This window comes from Gekko japonicus, unplaced genomic scaffold, assembly GCF_001447785.1.
Source record: "Gekko japonicus isolate JY-2015 unplaced genomic scaffold, Gekko_japonicus_V1.1 scaffold2781, whole genome shotgun sequence".
Classification (NCBI taxonomy): Eukaryota; Metazoa; Chordata; class Lepidosauria; order Squamata; family Gekkonidae; genus Gekko; species Gekko japonicus.
Genome location: NW_015161486.1, coordinates 75,868 through 84,246, shown reverse-complemented (window position 1 = coordinate 84,246; position 8,379 = coordinate 75,868). Strand labels below are relative to the sequence as shown.

The window sequence follows — 8,379 nt, the reverse complement described above, 5'->3', positions numbered from 1 at the left end:
GCTCCACAGCTTAGAGGGAACACTGGCTAGGGGAACTCATTAGCATAACTCATTAGCATATGCCACACCCCCTGACATCACCGGAAGTGTGTCATAAGGCCACACACCCCACCCCCAACGGTTCCGGCCGCCGGTGGCGGCCTTGCAGCTCCACTGCTGGGCCTCATGAGGGGCCTGGCGGTGGACCTGCAAGGCCGTCGGGACTGCAAGGAAGCCCCGCCAAGGCCCTCCCTGGCCCCAGGCAGGCAGGGGTGGGGAGAGGCAGGGAGGAAGCAACTTACCCTCCCTCTTCTCCTGCCTCCTCCTGGCTGAATGAGGGCCAGAAGTGGGGTGGCCGGAAGCAGGGGGCGGGGCTTCGTCATGTGCCCCGCCCCCCGTACCTCACCCGGGGGAACTGCAATCCCCCGCGATCCCCCGCGATCCCCCCCGAAATGACCTCTGGTTACCTCAACCCTCAAGTTACGGGACTGAAGCCCAAACCGATCACTGGCCACAGTAGGGACTTCGAGGCAAGCTTTTCCTGGTGGCGGCGATGGGAAGTGCCATCAAACGGCAACCAACTTATGGTGATCCCCTAGGGCTTTCAAGGCAAGAGGCATTCAGAGGTGGTTTGCCATTGCCTGACCTCTGCATAGGAACCCTGGACTTAGTTGGTGGTCTCCCTCCAAATACTAATCAGGGCTGACCTTGCATAGCTTCCGAGATCTGAAGAGATCAGGATAGCCTGAGCCACCCAGGTCAGGGCGCAATAGGATTAGCATTGTAAAATTAGAAGACAATGCAGGCAAAAAAACCCCAAACAAACAACCACATGGTTTCAAACACGAGATGCCCTGAACAATGGAGAACATGGGTTCCAAAAGCAGGAGCCGATGCAGAAAGAGCAAGATAATGCATGAAATAACAGGGCCATGAACTACGAGTCCATTCATACATTTATAAACAGGGTTCTGTTGGCACCTTAAAGACAGACAAGATTTTATCCCAGCATAACTTTCAGCGGATTAGAGCTCAATTCGTCACATGCATATAGTGGGACCAAGCTTAGGCAGACGTTTATATTTGAGGCCCTGAAGACAATGATAAACGGCAGAGTCAAAGGCTGCGGAATTCAGGAAGAGACATGTAATTAGCCTAAATTCAAATGCAATCAAGGAAAGTGCAGAGACCATTCACAGTGGTGGTAATTGGCAATCTAGTTTCCCTAAACTAATTGACCATCAGTAAAGGCTGAAGGGGGAGCTGGTGGCTCAAGTGGTTAAGACGCTGAACTGTAGGCTGTGGAAGGTCGGTAATTCAGGAGTTCGAGACCCGGGTGCCGCATGACGGAGTGAGCTCCCGTCTCTGGTTCCAGCTCCTGCCAACTTAGCAGTTCAAAAGCAAGGAATTGCAAGTAGATAAATAGGTACCACTTAGGTGGGAAGGGAACAGCGTTCCGTGTGCCTTGGTGTTTAGTCATGCCGGCCACATGACCACGGAAACGTCTTTGGACAGCGCTGGCTCTTCGGCTTTGAAACGGAGATGAGCACCGCAACCCTAGAGTCAGATTCGACTGGCTTTCAAGCAAGGGAAAGGCTGAAAGAGTCCTGGGTTCTACTAAATTCAAGCCCGGCAGCACCAACAAAATTTTCAGGGTATAACCTTTCAAGAGTCAAAGTTCCCTTCATCAGACATGAAATTTAGGATTTATTAAGAAGCTGGAGAGTTCTGCTCTTTGGTCTAGGAAACTTATGCAATATGCATATAATAAGGTAAGGAAGTCACCCAACTCCCTGGCTGGTCCCTGTTACAGGGTTGCCAACTCCAGGTTGGGAGATACCTGGATATTTTGGGGATGGAGCCTGAGAAGGGCGGGGTTTGGGGAGGGACTTCCATGGAGCATGATGCCGTTGGGTCCACCTTCCAAAGTGGCTATTTTTTCCAGGTGAACTGATCTCTGTTGCCTGGAGATTGACTGTAATTCTAGGAGATCTCCAGATACACCTGGAGGATGACAACCCCAAGACGGGATCTGTTGTGGGTGTTGTAATTTAGAGACACCTCCTTATAGGAACACAGAGGATGGGAGTTTCTAGAGAATCCCTGCTGGCTAGGAGGGGGTGTTATGTATTAAGTCTGGAACATTCCAGGACTATCTACCAGAGACTGGCTGAGCTTGGAGCTCTAGAACAATAGCGCACCAGGACTCTGGAAGTGGCCAATGAGAAACTAATGTTATGTAAATGGCCTATGGTTGGGAGTTGGGTATGCCTGAGTGTGGTTTTTGCATGCTATTTAAACAGGGCTGTTGCCCTGGAATTTTAGTCTTGTTCCTGAAATCACTTAATAAAGTAGAGCTGTTCGCCGCAATGCATCTTGAACCCAGTATTTAACAGGGAGGATCTTCAAGGCAGGAAGATTCTGAGAGCACTCATGGAAGCTAGAAGAATCCTCTGTTCGGCATAAACGATTACATTTACTTTTATTTTACTCTGTCCCTCAGATGATTGCAATTACATTTATTTTACTCTGTCCCTCAGATGATTGAATCCTAACTTATTACAGGGCCTTTCTCTCTCTTTCTCACCTTTTTCAGGATGGATGGCTGCTGACGGAGTCCAAGAATGGAGGCGACAGGTAATAGTAGGACTTTCAGGCCAACCTCTTTGCTCAGATAGGCAGCCTGAGCAAGATACCCTTCTGCTGAGCCATCTTTGCAGGGTTGTTTTGAAGACTAGCCAGGACATCTCCATAGACACATCCCTGATTGGACTGGGCTGTGGGTTGTAACTGTTGGATTAAATAGAAATGGCATCATGGGAAATGACAGACATCTATTGGCCCCCTTTCCCAATAATAGATTATTGTTCCATTGGATGGCTCTCCGCTCATCTTTTTTATTCCGGTCACTTGTATCAGCATTAAGTAGAGGAATGGAAGCTCTGATTGTGTGTGAAGATCAATGATGCGCACAATAGTGCCTTGGCATTGTGGCTGAAAGGAGACCGGAGCCCATGTAGAATGTTTATTGCAAATGAGCTTGCTGGCCTCATTTGACATTTCAAAGGGCTCCCTGAAGCAGGGGTGGCAGATTAAAAAGGCAGAGGAGCTCTGTAATGCAAATGCTGCGCACTCCCTCTGGGTAAAGAAGGAGAGTTCTTGAGACTGCATGTGTGTAAAGTGCCTTCAAGTCGCAGCGGAATTATGGTGACGCTGCAGGCTGTGGAAGGTCAGTAGTTCAGCAGTTCGAGACCTGGGTGCCGCAAGACGGAGTGAGCTCCTGTCTCTAGTTCCAGCTCCTGCCAGCCTAGCCATTCGAAAGCAAGAAATTGCAAGTAGATGAATAGGTACCACTTCGGTGGGAAGGTAACAGCGTTCTGTGCGCCTTGGTGTTTAGTCATGCTGGCCACATGACCACGGAAACATTTTCGGACAGCACTGGCTCTTCGGCTTTGAAACGGCGATGAGCACTGCAACCCTAGAGTCGGATTCGACTGGCTTTCGAGCAAGGGAACCTTTACCTTTACCTTCACTTGGAGTCTCAGAGCGGCTTACAAACTCCTTTCCCTTCCCCTCCCCACAACAGACACCCTGTGAGGTAGGTGGGTCTGAGAGAGCTCTGACTGAAACTGCCCTTTCAAGGACAGCTCTGACAGAGCTATGGCTTGCCCAAGGTCATCCAGCAGCTGCAAGTGGAGGAGTGGGGAATCAAACCCAATTCTCCCAGATTAGAGTCCGCACACTTAACCACTACACCAAACTGCACTCAGTATCATGCTTGTATGACTGGGCAAAACTCTGCTATATTAACCAAATATCCCAATACTCAATCCAAAGAATGCAGCAAAACTTTAAAGGCAACAGAATTTGCCCTTATAAAGGTCTCCTGCTGTGGCTCTGTCAGTTACAGGGAATTGTCTATTTAGGTGTGAAAGTTCAGGCTTAAAGAAAATGGAGCGTGTTATCTGTTATATTTTTATCTTGCTCTTCCTCCAAGCAAGGTTCTCTCCTACCTCTTTTAGCCTTATAGAAACCCTAAGTTACACCATGGAAGAGTGTCTGACTTCAGATTTACCCTGTGAACTATGTGGCTGTGGAGGGATTCGAACCCAGCTCTCCACAGGCCTTGCCCAACACTCTGACTGCTTACCCCTGTATAGATCTGTGGTGTGGCTTCATTTGGAATCCTGTGTGCAGTTCTGGTCACCATATCTCAAAAAGGACATTGCAGAGCTGGAAAAAAGTACAGAGAGGAGGGCAGCCAAGATAGTTAGGGAGTTGGAGCCCCTTCTCTATGAGGAAAGGCTGAAGAGTCTGGGACTTCTCGCTTTAGAAAAGAGATGGCTAAGGGGGGGGGGACATGATAGAGGTTTGTAAAATTATACATGGCATGGAGAGAGCTCTCAAGGATACATTTTTCCTCCCTCTCCCAAAATACTAGAACTCCAGGGCATCCAATGAAGCTGATGGGCAGTAGGTTCAGGACGGACAAAAGGAAATACTATTTTACAGGGGGGTTTTTTGTAGAAAAAGCCCAGCAGGAACTCATTAGCATAATAGGCCACACCCAACAGCAGAAACACATCAGCATATTAGGCCACACCCCTGATGGCACAGATTATTAGCATATTAGGCCACACCCCACATGTTACCAGAAGTGTGGTCATCCAGCCATACCCACCTTTTGCTTCTTATTCTGTGTACCTTGTTTGTTGTCAAAACCCAGGGCTTTTTTTTGTAGCAGGAACTCCTTTGCATGTTAGGCCACACACCCCTAAGGTAGCCAATCCTAATGAGTCTCTGCTGTTGGGTGTGGCCTATTATGCTAATGAGTTCCTACTGGGCGTGGCCAACTCAGGAGCCAGCCGGAACTCCGTTCCTGTGCGTTCCTGCCCCAAAATAGCCCTGCTACTTTACACAGAGAGTGATTAAAATGTGGAATTCGCTGCTAGAGGATGTAGTGATGGCCACAGGAATAAACAGCTTTAAAAGGGAATTACATAGATTCATGGAGTTATCAGACACTGTTAAATAAACAAAATATTGCAAGAGTGCTAATGTTTTAAGCATGTTTTTATTTTAAGTAAAAAAAACACCTTTGTGTTTGTGTCCTTTATAAAGTTTATATCTCTGCTACCCGGCGTTACATTTTATGACACACATGGTTCAGTCCAACAAGGTCTCATTTATGTCAGATCTGGCCCTCGTAACAAATGAGTTCGACACCCCTGGATTAGATATTTTCATGGAGGATAAATCTATCAATGGCTACTAGCCATGGTACCTGAGGGGAACCTCCACATTCAGAGGAACTAATCCCAGAGCCAGGGGGCAACATTACGGGAAGGCCTTGGCCTCTCTGCCCTACTGTTGGCTGTCCAGAGGAACTGGTTGGCCACTGTGTGAGACAGGATGCTGGACTAGATGGACTATTGGTCTGATCCAGCAGGGCTCTTCTGATGTTCTTACATCACGCTCACTTTCATCAATACCAGCAGTCCCCAACCTTTTTGAGCCTGTGTGGGCACCTTTGGAATTCTGATATAGAATGGTGGGTGCTAGGGTTGCCAAGTCCGAAGCGGTGTTGGAGCGGGGGACTCCAGCGCTGCTCCGGGAGTGCACGCGCCACAACCACGTCACCCGGAAGTGACATGACCATGCCGGGCACGCTGGGGGCGGGGCCACGACCATCTGAGGGGAAAACATAGAGTTTTCCCTCGGATGACCATGGCCCCGCCTCCAATGTGCCCGACATGATTGCGTCATCTCCGGGCGACGTGCACGTCGCATGCTTTGGGGGTGGGGTTCCCCCCGGGGCCCTATCCGCCGGCGGTGGGTAACAGGCCTCTGGGGCGGGGGCTTCCCCGTCCCCCGGGGGGACTTGGCAAGCCTAGTGGGTGCAGCCACAGGAGGTGGAGCCTGCCACAAAATGGCTGCCACAGTGAAGATCCCTGTGCTGCAGGGGGCCCTACTGCCAAACCAACATTTTTTCTAATGGCCAATCAGAAGCCTCGCTTGGCAAAAGCCCCATCTGGCCCCACCCACTTTCTAAAAACATTTAGCATGCATCAGGAAAGGTGTCAGTGGGCACCTTGTTGGAGACCCCTGGCCTATTTCAATCCAATGATCTAGCTCTCTTCTGTAAACATCCTAATCACAGGGCATCTACTGTTTCTATTATTTTCTATAAATAGGGGCATGTTTCCTATTTAAAGGTGGTTCACAGTTTGGAGTTCTTTTTTAGTTTCTGTGCCAGGAAAAAACCCAGGAGTGCTGATAGCAAGTCTGCTACTGAGATCCTGGCTTTGTAGATATCAACGTGTTTGCTCTGCAAGCTCTTTACTGAGAGCGACGGTTCTTAGGGGTGAGTTTAGCATTGCAGGGCCCGTTATCTTAAAATTACGGCCATAAAGAACTGAGAGGCAGGATTTCCCCTTGAAATAGTCCAGAGCTGTGGTCTTTTGGGTTCTGTTCTCCAACTCCTCCTTTGATGAGGCATCAAAGGCGGAGAGATCTCTTTCTAGATTGTCTCTGCCTCTCCATTTAAGGAAGCTTCCATCAGCATTCCCTGGATTGTGTTTTGAATGCAGGATAAAGGCATCTACAGAGCCCACACAGAAGTGTCCGTAGCATTCAATCATGGCTTTAGGGTGTCTGGAGAGAGATCCATTAGCTGGGAAGCTGAAACCCAGAGGCAAAACTTAGTGCATTAGCCAATTGTCCCAGTTGTGCCTTTCTCACATTTGTCATGCATCTAAATAGAACACATGATGGTGTTGATGGTGGGAAGATTAGAAATTTGAATGTTTAAAAAATTTAATTAACATTTTCGGGTATTCCATTGCTCAGCATCCTTCCTTCTTCACCCACACACTCTTTATGGAATATAAATATAAGAGGAGCTGTGCTAGCTCACACTCATTTTCGGGTATTCCATTGCTCAGCATCTTTCCTTCTTCACCAGCACACTCTTTATGGAATATAAGAGGAGCTGTGCTAGCTCACACCAGTGGTCCAGTTACTCCACTATCCTCTTTCATACAGTGGCCACAGATACTTCTCACAAATTGGTCTAACCTCTTTTAGAAAACATCTAACTTCACAGCCATCATCACTACATCACTCAGCAGTGAATCCCACAAGGTTACTACACGAAGAAGTACTTCCAATCAGCTCTTGAAATTGGGATTATTTCTCATCACCTGGATGCTCATCAATAGACGGGCAGACACATTCCTGTATTCTATGTGTGCAAAATGAAAACCTGCATGGAACTAATGTCATTCATTTGACCTGGATCTCTTTTATCTCTGAACTGTAATAATTGTGTATTTTTAAACAAATCTCAATGGCTCAAGGAAATGGCATTTTGTACATGCTCAAAAGCACCATCCTCTTTATTTTATTGTATTTTTATACTGTATTTCTTATTTGGAATAGTGATTGTAATATAACACAATGAATAGTAGAAGTAGAATGTGATGTAATTTGGAATGGTAGATTGGAATGTATTTCTCTGGTCTGGTGACAGAGAAGAAGAAGAAGAGATTGGATTTGTACCCCGCCCTTCACTTGAGTTATCTCCATGCTTGAGAGGAGATGGATGGAGTGTAACAACAGGGCCTCAGTTAATTACTCTCAGAATTCCACAATTAAGAAGGGTACATTTACACATCAATCTTCAATTTTATATATTTATTTACTTCACTATGTTTCTCCCCGGAATTAAATTCAAACGAATAGTAACCATATAAACTAAACTTGTTATTCCTGTTCAGTCCTTGAACCTGTTAAAAATCTTCATTATGTTGCATGCTAATTTACTGCTCACCCTCTACCTATATGTATGGACTAGTAACTTCCATTTCACTGTATCCGAAGAAGTGTGCATGCACACAAAAGCTTATACCTTGAATAAAACTTTGTTGGTCTTCAAGGTACCCCTGGACTCGAATTTGTACTGTAATTCTCCCAGACTCCTGCCTACGCTTTTGTGCATAGACGGCCCCCCCCCCCCATCTTCTGCCACCTGGACAAGGGTTTCCATGCCATTTAGACGTCATTCCTCTTTTTTTCTTTCCCCCCGCAAGCGGCCAGTTTCCCCAGAGGCTGTCCTGTACCAATCCGACCACCTAACCTCGAAGAGCCACACCTCCCTCCCTCCCTCCCTTTCCAAGAGGCCGCGCGGCTGTGGATGCGGTTGCCGTGGCAACGGAGCCCCAGCATCTCCCGTCTCCAAGCGACCGTTGCCCGGGCAGCCGAGTGCTGCTCCGCCGGCATCTCTGCCTCGCTCCCTCCCGCCCCGCTTCCCTCTCCGCCCGCCCAGCCTTGGGAGCCGGCCAGATGGGGAATGCGCAAGCTCCGGCCCGGCCAGCCCCACGGCTCAGTTGCAGCTCCATC

The 8,379-nt window shown here is 48.1% G+C and overlaps 1 long non-coding RNA gene across 1 annotated transcript; it reads right to left on the bottom strand.

Moving 5' to 3' along the window:
- Positions 1 to 1,032: 1,032 nt before the first annotated feature.
- LOC107125716 lies at positions 1,033 to 4,146 on the bottom strand. The gene is made up of 3 exons (XR_001483047.1): positions 4,130 to 4,146; positions 2,567 to 2,769; positions 1,033 to 1,070 (listed from the first exon to the last, which is right to left on the bottom strand). It is a non-coding gene; the product is annotated as an uncharacterized LOC107125716 (long non-coding RNA).
- Positions 4,147 to 8,379: the final 4,233 nt, after the last annotated feature.